Source organism: Malus domestica, chromosome 02 (genome assembly GCF_042453785.1).
Source record: "Malus domestica chromosome 02, GDT2T_hap1".
Lineage (NCBI taxonomy): Eukaryota > Viridiplantae > Streptophyta > Magnoliopsida > Rosales > Rosaceae > Malus > Malus domestica.
The window spans coordinates 36,322,668-36,336,309 of NC_091662.1; positions in this window are offsets into that span (position 1 = coordinate 36,322,668).

The following is a 13,642-nucleotide window of genomic DNA, read 5'->3' on the forward strand; positions in this document are numbered from 1 at the left end:
GAGCTTGAGTGGAGGTTCCGACATATTGCTTTCTTTATCCTTGTCTTCGCAGTGAAGAGGGAGGACAAAGAAAAGGATAGGGAGAAAGCATGCTATGAGATACTCTTGCTCTCAACCCCAGTGATATGAGATACCTTTGCTCTAGTGTGGCTTGGTTGAAGAGGCGCTTCCAAGGAGGAAGAAAACCGAGTTTTAGTTGCAGATGCCTTCGGCGAGGAAGAAAGGTTAGGCTGGATGTGTTTTCAGGGAGGAAGAAAACTGAGTTTTGGTTGCAGATGCCTTCGGCAAGGAAGATGGGTCAAGCTGGATGTGTTTTCAGGGAGGAAGAAAAACTGAGTTTTGGTTGCAGATGCCTTCGGCAAGGAAGAAGGGTCAGGCTGGATGTGTTTTCAGGGAGAAGGAAAACTGAGTTTTGGTATAGGATGGGGGTCGAATTATATGGTGAGCTCTCAACATCAAGTGGTAGGGTGAGCGTGGCCTTGTCACCCACGCTTGTCGGCAGAAGTGCGGTAGTTGGCGTAATGGACTTCACACGTTTTCAACTTTGTCAGTGATCTCTGACAAAGTTGCACGTGATAGCCGAAAGCTGAGATTGTGTCTGAAAAGTGTCGACGGACTTTACGCAGGAAAATCCGGGTTTTGAAATTCGGATAGTGGTGTCTCTTCGATTTATGAACGAATGGTTGTGCTGCCTCTTCTTTTAAAGAGGTGTCAATCGTATTCAACATGCACAATTTGAAGATTGCCTACCCGTGAAAAATTATCTCTGCTGCTCTGAGATTTTACTTCCTCCAACCCTTTTCTTTTAGTATTTTTGAAAATGGCTTCCCCTTTTAACATTTGCTTAGATTTGAGTCTCAGCAGTGACACAGGCGCACCGCGTCAGGGTAATGTATGGCGCCCGTCTTTTTTTTCTTCTAATGGCCCTCTTACAGTTGAAGACTCTGTGATGAGGGAGGCAACCACGGCTACGGTTGTAGCTAGAAACCTCATCACTTCTAAAGATAATAGGATACTTTCACGACGGTCCGATGAGTTAGCTGTTCAAGAGTCCCAGGCTCTCAGTGTCCAGTGTGCGAACTCTGTTTCCAACATGGGCCAACGCTTACTTGCTCGAGGTTGAATCATTGACAGCCGAGGTGGCGGCTCTTAGTCAAGAGATTAGGCAGCTCAAGCGTGAGAATAGAGAGTTGCATGTGCTTGCAAATAGTTATTCGACGAGCATGAAGAGGAAGCTTGATCAGCTGATGGACTCCGAAGGTCGAATTCAAAGTGACCATCGGAAGTTTGTGGATGTATTCCAGAGGCACTTTTTGCCTTCGTCATCTGGAATTCGACCAAGTATTGAGGCTCCGAATAAGCTATCTTCAGTGCCTCCCTCCTTTAGGGTTCCACCGAGTACCAAGGCTCCAAGTACTGAGGCTTCACACAAGTGACATTCGTGAAGGCTCTTTTTTTCTTTTTTTCTTTTTTTCTTTTTTTTTTTTTTTTTTTTTTTTTTTTTTGTAATTTCTCGGAGATATTAATGGACATGCCTTATTTTACTCAGTATGTTGTGTTGAAACGCAAATAAAACGCAAATCTGACTAAGATGTATTACTTCCCTATGCACCCACTTCCTTTTAGATGGTGACTAGTGCACCCATTTCCTTTTAGATGGTGACTGGAAGCATCATTTTGTCATCACCACCCATTTCCTTTTCCATTATTGACTTGCTAATAGTAATACACACTCGTGAGTGGCTTGACGATAGCACGGTTGGGTTTTTTTGGTGGCCTTCCTCACTGCACTGAGTTCTTCTCGCATGCGGACCATCTTTTCACTTGCACAGTCACCTTATTACATTCTTCACTGCATGCGGATTGCTTTTTACACAGTCCCTGCATCGCATGTGGACCGGTTTTATTTGCAGCCTGTTGAGACCAATATATATATACACACGCATTCATACACACATGCATACATACATAGGGCACTGCGTAGTCTTTACATAGACACTGCACCAGCTTACTGCCCTGAATCTTAACTGCACTGTCCTGCTTCCTTGCTGCGACGTGTTCTTCTCGTCTGCCGTGTGGTGAGCTCGGTGGTGACGTTGGCGTAGTGCTCACCTTTGTAATATGGCTTTGTAACCAAATCATTTCTTTAAAGAAATAAAATATTCATATCTTGAATTTGCTTTTTATTCTTCAAAGTGTTTGTGTTTTTGTTGGTGATGTGACTGTACTTGAAGTTTTGAAGTTTCAAGTTGCCTACGTACCCTCGGTTGAGAAGGGATCAAGTCATGACGTAGTTCAAATGAGCGATGAAATTTTTTTTTTTTTATGGTGATTTTGATGATGATTTTGCCGTACACAGTTTATGCTCTTGCGGGCCAGGAGTTTTGTGCCGTGTGCAGTTTAGGCTCATGCAGGCTAGGAGTCTGGTCGTCGCCTTTTAAGGGTAGTAACGCTTCAAGAATCTGCCATTGATGGGACCGATCTTCAAGCCGTCTTCTGCCATGATTAAGTAAGCGCCATTCGTGTAGACCTCTTGTATTACGTACGGTTCATCCCACTTTGATGTGAACTTACTTTTTGTCTTGTGAGTTGTGATGATAGGCCTTCGTAATGCAAGGATGAGATCTCCAGTTTGGAAAGACCTTGGCCGGACCTTCTTGTTGAATGCCTTGGATAGCCGTGCTTGGTAGCATTCCAAGTGTTGTTGAGCTTCGAGCCTTCTTTCGTCGAGTGATTCCAACTCTTGAAGGCACAACTTTGCATTCTCTTCATCAGTCAAGCCTTCTTGTATAGCCATCCTAAGTGAGGGGATTTGACTTTCTAGCGGTAGAACAGCTTCCACGCCATATACGAGAGAATAAGGGGTAGCTTGGGTAGGAGTCCTATGCGTCGTCCTATATGCCCAAAGTGCTTCGCTTATTCTTTCATGCCAGTCTCTCTTTGTTCGGCCGATCACTTTCTTTAAGAGGTTGCACAATGTTTTGTTGAATGCTTCTGCAAGACCGTTAGCCGGAGCATGATGCATGGAAGACCTGTGTTGCTTGAACTTGTATTTCTCACAGAACTCGTCTACAGGTCGGTTGGAGAACTGTTTTCCATTGTCAGTGATAATGTAGCGAGGCACACCATATCTGTGGATGATATGCTCTTTGATGAAACGGACAACAGTTTCCTTTTTTACTTCCCTTAGGGGTATGGCTTCAGCCCACTTGGAGAAGTAATCTGTTGCAGCTAGGATGTAAGCTTCTCCTGCAGACGACTTTGAAGTAATTGGTCCCACGACGTCCAATCCCCATGCATCGAATGGCCATGAAGCAGCTGTAGGGTGTAATGGTTCAGGTGGTTGATGTATGAAGTTGGCGTGGAATTGGCAGGCTTGGCACCTTTTGGCATGTTCTAGGCAATCCTTCACCATACTTGGCCAGTAGTAACCCATTCTCTTGAGCTGGAAATGTAGCTTTGGTCCAGATTGATGTGCCCCGCACACGCCTGAGTGTGCTTCTTCCATGGCTTGATTGGCTTCTTCCTCACCTAGGCATCTCAGAAGTACTCCTTCGAAAGAGCGCCGGTAGAGTGTTTCTTTGTAGTAGAGGAAGCGAGGTGCTCGTCGACGTATTTCAGAGCGGTGTCTAGGATCATTTGGAAGTTTTCCATACTCCAAGTAGTCAATCAATGGTTGTCTCCATTCTTCAACATCGACTGGAAGTACCGAGATGACATTTGTATCATTTAGTAGCATTTCGGTGGCGAGGGGGATGACCCATCTTTGGAAAACTGGCACATCTGCAGCTTCGTCTTCTCCTAGTGTCATACTCGAGGCTAGGTTAGCGAGAGCGTCTGCCATTTGATTTTCTTTTCTCGGCACATGTTCTAGTGTTACGACCTCGAACTTTTGTAGCAGCTGAGTTGCCAGTCGGAAGTACGGAACGAGATCATCTTTCCTCACCTCATATTCAGTCAAGAGTTGACTAATTATGAGCTTGGAGTCGCCATATACCTCAAGGGTTGTGATTTCCATGTTGATCGCCATTTGGAGCCCGATGATTAGTGCTTGGTACTCAGCGACGTTGTTGGAGCACAATTCGCTTAGTTGGAATGAATAAGGTAGTATTTGCCTTTGTGGCGACATGAATACTACTCCTGCCCCCGCTCCGTCTGCTCGTGCGGATCCGTCGAAAAACATCGTCCATCTCGGGAATATGTCAATGTAGAATACCTCCTCGTCAGGCAAGTCGTCTGAGATTTTCCAATCGGCTGGGATTGGATGATCGGCAAGGAAGTCTGCTAATGCTTGTCCCTTGACGGCTTTAGCTGGGACGTAAATGATCTCGTATTGATTGAGAATCAACGCCCATTTAGCTAGTCGGCCTGTCAAGACTGGCTTGGACATGACGTATTTAACCGGGTCAGCTTTAGCAACCAAGTGGATGGTGTAAGCATGCATGTAATGTATGAGCTTCTGGATGGCAAACACCAAGGCAAGGCACATTTTTTCTATTGGGGAGTAGTTCAACTCAGCACCGGTGAGTGTTCGACTCAGGTAGTAAAGCGCTCCTTCTTTCTGGAATTCGTTTTCCTGTGCCAAGAGTGCTCCCACTGAACTTTCCTGAGCGGCGATGTACAATATGAGTGGTTTTCCGGGCACAGGCGCCCCCAGGACAGGTGGACTTGATAAATATTTTTTTATGCTTTCAAAAGCATTGTGGCACGCTTCGTCCCATACGAACGGAACATCCTTTTTCATGAGTCGGCTAAACGGTTGACAACGCCCTGCAAGGTTGGAGATGAAACGTCTGATGAAGGCTAGTCGTCATTGTAGACTTTTCAGCTCGTGCAGGTTTCTTGGCTCGGGCATGTTTTGAATGGCCTTGATCTTTGATTGGTCCACTTCAATGCCACGGTGCTTGACAATGAAGCCGAGGAACTTTCCAGAGGTGACGCCAAACGCACACTTTAACGGGTTCATCTTGAGGTTGTATTTTCGCAGCCTTTCGAACACTACTCGCAAATCCTTCAAGTGATCTGATCTTTTCTTTGTTTTGACCACCACGTCGTCTACATAACATTCTACGTTTTTGTGTAGCATGTCATTGAAGATTTTCTGCATTGCTCGCTGATATGTGGCTCCAGCGTTCTTTAGACCAAAGGGCATCACCTTGTAGCAGTAGATACCTTTTGGAGTGCGGAATGCTGTTAGTTCCTCATCTTCGAGAGCCATACGAATTTGATTGTATCCAGAAGAGCCGTCCATAAATGACAGTGCCTCGTGGCCAGTGGTTGCGTCCACCATGATTTCGATGATCGGCAAGGGAAAGTCATCTTTCGGGCAAGCGTCATTGAGGTCCCGGAAGTCTACACAAACACGTATTTGTCCAGATTTCTTAAGGACGATGACGATGTTGGAGATCCACTTGGGGTATTGCACCTCTCGAATGAAGCCTGCTTCGATTAACTTGTCAATCTCTACCTCGATTTGTGGAATGAGCTCGGATCGATAGCGCCTTTGAGTTTGCTTTATCGGTCGTGTTCCAGGCTTAACTGCAAGATGATGTACAGCGATGACAGGGTCAAGGCCGGGCATTTCCTTGTAAGTCCAAGCAAAGACGTCTTTGTACTCTGATAACAGTTGGTAATACTCATCTACCTCGTCTGCACTTAGCAGCGCACTCACGAAGATAGGTTTCTGCTCTTCTTTTGTGCCTAAGTTGAGCTCCTTGAGATCATCGACCGTGGATTGCCCCCCATCCTCAAGTTGCGGTGGCGCAGCAGTGACATCTTCTTCGGGGATCTCATCTTCTTTGCTTTCTTGGATCGTGATATGGAAGACATCTTGGAATTCCTCTTCGGTGTCGTCCTCTCGGGTGTTGTGGTTACGAAAATCTATGCAAGCGCGGAGTTCCCCTGATTTTTTAAAGGCAACATTTAAGTTCCGTCCTGCATCCATGACCTCTTAAATTAAATCAGCTTCGTTTATGTTATCAATCTCAGCTTCATCTATGCTTAAAAGTGTGTTACCAATAGTTTCTTGCCCCCTTTTCGACTGGTGCGTTTGTGAATGCGACGTAGGCCTCATGTGTAATTTCTTTGAAGTGACATGAGTCCTTCCTTCAACTTCGCTTGACTTGGAGCATGCCCCCAGCGATCGAGGTGGCGATTTTGAGTCGAAAGAACCAGAAGCGACGTCTTCCTTAGGGATTTCATCTTCTTTGTCTTTATGGATCGTGCCGAGGAAGATGTCTTGGATCTCCCCTTCAATGTCATCCTCTTGGGCTTGTTGGCATGAAGATTGTCCAGTGTGGATGATGGTGCGCCTTCTTACTTTTAGTGGTTCGTTTGTGTCAACCTCCAAGATTGCTTGGCGCTTCATCCTTGAAGGAACTAAGCTTCGAATATCGCCTTTTTCTGCTAGCCTGTCGAGCTTTTCTTCCTTTGACGTTGTCTCCCTATTTCTAGAAAACTTCCTGTTGTCTTCAAGTCTTTCCAAAGTCGACCGACGAGAGCTGGCCGTGTGGCTTTGGTTCTTGGGTTTTGATAACCTTTCAAAAACAGAGCTTTGGGATGTTGGCCTGTTAAGTCTCTTGAAGACGGAGGTTCGGCTTTGACCACCAATGCGATTAAGTGCTGAAATTCTGGGCCTTGAAGGATTCATCCTATCGAAGACTGACGTCCAAGGGGTGGATTTAGGCTCATCATGATCTTGTTCAATACTCACGTTGATGTGTTGAGTGCTAGCATTTTTCGCTTTGCTTGAAATCTTCACGGGTGCATTTGGTGTGAAGCCAAGTCCAGCTTTGTTGTTATCAACTCCGTAACCGTGCTTCTTTAACTTCTTTTGAGTCTCGATGAGGTCACGTTCTTTATTGTTAACGGTGTTTGAAACCTTTTTTCCATGATTCGAAGAAGAAGCGAAGTCGTAACCAGCTTTCGACATGAGTTTATAGGCGTTTGGATCAAAACCTTCTTCGGTCCTCTGGGTTGGGAGAAAGCTTGGTTCCACCCCCTTTGGTAGAGCTTGTATGAAGCCTTGTGGTAGTCTTGCAACCTTAGTGCCGCCTAGCTGTGTCAGAGGCAAAACTGCATTCGTCTTGAGCAACTTTACATTATCCATATGCCGCTGTGCATCGGCTTTGTTTGCTCCAAATTCGAACGGAGATTGACCATTCTTTCTTCTCGACATCGGGATGTATCGGAAGACGGGTGTGTTTGGTCCATTTGAGGGCATCATACTCCTCTTTGTTGTTGCACGTTTAGCCAGCTCATTATCGTTCTTGCTCGAAGACGGCATAACTTCTTCTTCTTGCTTCTTGGGCATGGCTTGTCGCTCCTGCTTTTTAGGTGTTGCTTTGCCCGTGGATTTGATCTCTTTTGGAAGAGCTTCGGGTACCATGTCTTCATCCATGTAGAACTTGGCGTCTGCAAAATGTGATTCGGCTTCAGTGAATGGTTTGGTGTCGCCATAGATCACCTTCACTCCTTCTCGGTAGAATTTTAAGCATTGGTGAAGGGTGGACGGTACTACTCCATTCGCATGGATCCAAGGCCTTCCTAAGAGTAAGCCGTAGGAAGTTCTTGCATCAATCACGTGGAATATCGTGCTCGACTTTAGTTCACCAATAGTCATCTCCACTCGGATCATGCCCATCGCTCTTTGTCCTCCTTGATTAAAACCTTGGATTAGTAGACGACTTAGGGACAGCTCATTTGCCTTGATGCCGATTGTAGTCATTGTTGACTTTGGCATGATGTTTATGGCTGATCCACCATCCACAAGCATGCGGTTGATTTTGTGCCCCTTTACATACCCAGAGACGAAGAGATGACGGTTGTGAGGCTTGGATCCTAGCAACAAGTCTTCGTCGGTGAAATGGATTGCGTCCTCGATGGCACAACATGTGGCACATTCATGTGGCCGAAGCTTCAAGCCTTCGTTCTTGCTTTCTTACACTTCATGTTCATTGGGACTTTCCAAGGCCGCTGCTAATGCTATTCGCATCTTCTTTGGTAATCGTAGCGCTTCCTCAATGATAAAGTGTGTTGGCAGACCTTCTTCGAGCGTAAGAGTTTTTTCTCCCTCAGTGGTGATATCTTTTTCTTTTGAAGGTTCTTCTGTTTCTACTTCGACCATATGGCATGCAGCGATAGTGCACTGTTGGAAGAAGTCATTCGGGAAGTACTCGTGCAAGGCGACAGGAATGCGTGGCTCTTGCTCCATAGGTTCCCCAGCATACGTTGGCTTATCGACTTTTGCGTTTCTTTTAGGCTTCCTACTGTTGCGGCGACGGTGTTTTCTCACTTGTTCCACCTTTGGTCTTGTGGCTTGTGGTTTTGGTTTCCTTGTTTTTTTGTAGGTCACCAATGTCCATCCTTCATCATCATCGGTATACGCATCTTGTTCGTTTGCCCCCGGCGATGGTTGTGTAGAAGGCGCCGTGTAGCTTGCACATTGATAGGAATGGTCGGGTGTCGTTTGGAGAGGCACGGGATCGAAGGATCCGAACGCCACTGTAGTAGTATGTGTTGCGGCTGTGTCCTCAAGGTCTAGCTCGATTCTCCCTTGTTGTGCTAGCTTCATAATGAGTTCTTTGAGGATGAAGCATTTGCCCACATGATGGCTTACGATACGATGGTACTTACAGTACCTAGGATCGTTCGTTCGATTCATTTCTTCAGGGCGCTTGCACTCTGGTAACTCAATTACCTTCTTTTCCAGCAAGTCATCTAACATTGCATCCACGTCTGAGTCAGGAAAAGGGTACGTCTTTTGCTCTAACTCTCTCAAGGTGTTTTTATACTTGTCTTGGGTGCGAGGAGGCTCACTTCTTTTTGTCTCATTTGCCTTGGTCTTGGAGGAAATCTTGATAGGTGCAGAGGTGGTCTTGATAGGCGCGGATGGGGTTTTGATGGGGGTAGTGTTGACAGTAAAAGTTTCCTTGGCAGGTTTTTTTCCGGCCTCGTCCACACTCGGGGCGAACACCTTATCCTTCTTGAAGTGGGTGATCGGCTCATTCTTTCCGTGATTGGCGATACTCAGCTCCATGTCGTGGGAACGCGTTGCCAGCTCCTCAAACGTTCTTGGTTTTATGCCTTGGAGAATGTAATGTAACCCCTAGTGCGTGCCTTGAACACACATCTCAATGGCAGAGGTTTCAGAAAGCCGATCTTTGCAATCCAGACTTAATGAACGCCATCTATTGATGTAGTCGACGACGGGTTCCTCCTTCCATTGTTTTGTACTGGTCAGCTCCAGCATGCTTACGGTGCGGCGCGTGCTGTAGAAGCGGTTGAGGAATTCCTTTTCTAGCTGATCCCAACTGTTGATAGACTCGGGCTCGAGGTCAGTGTACCAGTCAAAGGCGTTGCTTTTCAGCGAGCGCACGAACTGCTTGACGAGGTAGTCTCCCTCTGTTCCAGCATTGCTGCAGGTTTCAACGAAGTGGGCGACATGTTGCTTCGGGTTCCCCTTTCCATCGAACTGCATAAACTTTGGTGGTTGATAACCCCTCGGCATCTTCAAAGCGTCAATCTTCTTGGAGTAGGGCTTTGAGTATAGTACGGAATCATGTGAGCTTCCTTCATACTGCGCCTTGATGGTGTTGGCGATCATCTCCTGCAGCTGCTGGATAGAGAGAGACCCTATGAGCGTCGCCGCTTGGTCTGGCTTCAGCGTCTCTTCGACGTTCTCCACTGGAGGTTCCTCATCCTCGTCGTTTTCCCTTTTTACTGGATTATCCCCTTGCCTGACTTTCTCATCGGGCTTTGCATCTAGTTGGTTAACGAGTGCTGCGATTTGCAGGTCTTTGTCCTCCACAATCCTTGTGAGTTTTGCGATTGTTTCACTCATCTGAGCCAGCTGCTCCTCAATTGAAGTCGCTCCAGCAACCATGACTTGCATAGCTATGCCGCTGCTTGAGTCGGCATCAGAAAGTAAGGATTCAGAGTACTTCCTCTGGCTTTCCTCTCTTGGCGCCCTGAGCGAGGCCAGGGTGATCACCGATTTGTGCCTCGGGTGCTCTTGTGCCTTCGGCGGAGTTGATGCAGGGGCGGAAGAGGCGGCAGAAAGAGCTTTTGCCTTGCTTCGAGTTATGATGCCTGAAGTGACGCCCCCTGTCGTGATGACACTCTTGTTTCTTGCATTGGCAGCGAGAACAACTTGGGCCTTCCTTGACGCCATTTGTGCTTGTTGCGGATTCAAAGATAGAGATGAGAGGTAGAGACTTTCCCACTGGGCGTGCCAAATTTGTAAACACGGAAATTCCTGCGATGAATGAGACAAGAACACGTGTACAAAATAATATTTGTATTAATGATTTAGGGGTTACAATCTCTTCTACAAATTTAGCCTCTGATTCTATCTTTGTAATGGGTAGATGTAGTGTTGTTGACCCAGGGGTCGTCGAGGCTTGATCTTGGACGAACAGTTGATGGATGATAAACACCTTCTTCAAGGGCCGTCGGGGCTTGATCTTGAATGGGTGGAAGTTCTTCAAGGGGCGTTGGGGCTTGATCTTGAAGGAGGATTTCACGAAGAACGAAGAGGGCTTTCTTGATCCTTCGGGATTTACTTGAGAGCTTCAAAGTTTCGAGGCTTCAAGGCTTTGGTGTGGTGTGAATTCTCTTCCAATTTGGGAGTAGAGAAAGTGTGTGTAAAAATCCTCCCCTTGATCCTTTGATGGAGAAGCCTATTTATAGGCTTTGAGAATGAATCACCACCATCCATTTGTTTTGGTGGATGTTGTAGGTGAATTGGTGGATTGTTGTAGGTGAATTTGGGTGGAGGTTGTAGGTGAATTTGGATGGATTGTTGTAGGTGAATTTGGGTGTATGTTGTAGGTGAATTTGGGTGGATGTTGTAGGTGAAGTGAATGAAGGTTGTAGTTTTAATGCAATGGTCAACATTTATTTCACTAAAATTTCAATGTTTACAAATGTAATTTTAATGCGATGGCTAACATTTATTTCAACGAAATTTCAATGTCTACACCATCCATCTGTTGCTTAGGACCGAGCCTCTCGAACACTTTGACACGCTGGCCTTCACTTGGTTTCTTTGAAGGTGTTGCTGATATCGCCGACTGTTACGGAGGCGTTGACGTCTGAGGTAATTTTCCCTTGGGCTCGGTCAAGACAACGCGTGCTTTACAATTACTGCACAAGAGCACCGGCCCGCCATTTTCTTCATTGCTGGAGTCTGACATGCATTGAACTATTGCCGGTCCTGAGAATTCGGTAGGTAGTGCATTGAAAATAGATCAATCTTGAGTAGGGGCTGGGAGTTTTTCTTGAGGATGTGTTGCACTGGTGCAAGCTCGATCTTCTCTTTCCCTTTACTTTTGGGCAAACGAGCGTCTACCATGCCAACTGTTGCCGCAGGGAATGGGTCCGTATCGACCGTCATGCGTTTCTCAAGAAATTTTAACTTGCCTTTATCAATCCAGCTCTGGATATCATCGCGAAATACGACATAATTGTTTGTGGCGTGCTTGGTCGAGTTATGATATTTACAATATGTCTTTCCTTTAAGCTCATCGGCCATGGGAATGTTATGCCCTGGCTGAAGCTTGATGATCTTTGCTGATAACAACTGATCAAAAATTGCCTCGGCCTTTGTAATATCAAAGGTGTAAACTTTTGAAGTTTTCGATGTCCCTTCTGTCGCCGAGCGAATTTTGGCATCATTGGAATTGATTTGAGTCAGCGTCTTGCAAATGTATGGTTTATCAATGACTATCTCAGCCGCGTCCACGCTGACGTACTGAGACTCGTCTCCTTTGGTCGAAGCATAACTGACCGTGGGATTTTTGTAAATCGTCCCTCGGGATGGGGATTTCGAGACCTTCTCCTCTCGGAGCAAATAGTCATATTGCTCGACATGCTAGGCTAATTCGTACATATCTCGAAAGTTTGCCCCCAAGAATTTCTTTTTGTATTCCACATCGAGGCCGTTCAAAGCCAGCCTGACAAATTCGACTTCGGGTAAAGGCACTCGGCACCAATTCCTAGTTGATTTAAATCTGGTCAGATAATCCATTGGTGACTCATCGGATGCCTGAGCTATCCTTGCTAATGAAGAAACTGACATCTCCATCCCTGGCCGATAAAACTGCTCGTGAATTTTCTCGACCAACTCCTCCCAGCTTTGGACAGAATTAGGAGGGAGGTTGTTATACCAGGCAAATGCCGAGCCAGTCAATGAAAAGTTGAACAGCCGTAGCTTATGAAAATCACTATTAACATCTCCGCATTGCGCGGTGAAATGAGCCACATGTTCCAACGAAGACAGGGATGATTCACCGGCAAAAAGGCTAAAATCTGGGATTTTGAAACCTTTAGGGTATTCGAATGTTTTCACATAAGCTGGATATGGATGGATAAATTTTGGGAACTTCGGCCCTTTTTTCATGGCCAAATCGATCATCCGTTGGACCTCAGTCATATCAACGAGCGTTGCTTCTATTCTCTGGTCGGATCCGTCTGTCCTACTATTCGATCCTCTCCTTTTTTTCATGTCAATTGGTTTGAGCCGAGCAGGGATTGACTCGGCCTGTACAATTGGTAACAAATTATTCCTTGGTGGCAAGTGCTGGGAAAGATCGAAAGACCTGCCATCGCTGATCTTACTAACCAGTATTTCGAGCAATCTAGTTTGTGTCTCACTAGTACTGCGTATCACGTCGTGCAGTTTATCAATTCCTCGACTGAGCGTCTGTTCAACCGTCCGAGACTGCTCGTCCAATCGTTTTCGAAGGAACGACCTTGTTGGTGGATCAGAACCTTTACCACCATCCTCGTCGCATTCCCCCATTATCCCTTCATGGAGAACGTAGGTGTTTTTGTTAGGGATTTCTAGACCGCGAAGCTGTCCACCGAGATTAACTTCCTTTTCTCGACGAGTCACGCTTGTGGAATCATGTGTCACGGCGTTAAGGGGATTCTGCGCCTGTGACACACTTTGTCCTATGTTCTGAATCGGCAAATCGGTTGTTGATTTTCCCATAGCTGTTTTCTTTTTTACCAATCGCATTTCAATTGGCATGAACTTCGTAGTTTAGCACTGGGTCCCACTGGGCGTGCCAAAATGTTGACCCTAAAAACGACCAAGCCTACGTGGCGCTCAGGCCGAGTAATTAATAAGCTAACTACGTCATTCGGTTGTGTGCGAGGCTTGCCAACTCGTCGGCCGAGCTCGGCCAAGGAGTAAAATTTATTGATGTTGCGTTGGGTGCGCGGCTGACTTCTGCGTCTTGCGATTGTGACCGAGGAAGGAACACGTCTCGGCCTCTTGGGTTCTCGAACCTGAAAACAAAGCTATTATTCTTACGAAGTTCACGAATCGCCATCGTCGGATTCGGTCACAGTGATGTTATTCGTCAGAGTAAACTCACGCCGAATTGATACCAAAATGTAAGGGCACAAATACTCAAAGCAAATATAAGTCTTAATAGTGAACGTGGTTCGGTCGTCTGAATGCCGAAGTTTAAATCCTACTTGAGAGTATCCAATCATAAAATAACTCGGTGTGCAAAACGCCGAGCTCAGTAAACTGTAACACCTCACTTCGCCGAGAAGGCTAATGAGATGACCTCAACCAATAAGGATTCGGAAATCCTTCTCGACCGAGACTTGGATAGGCAACCAACCGTCC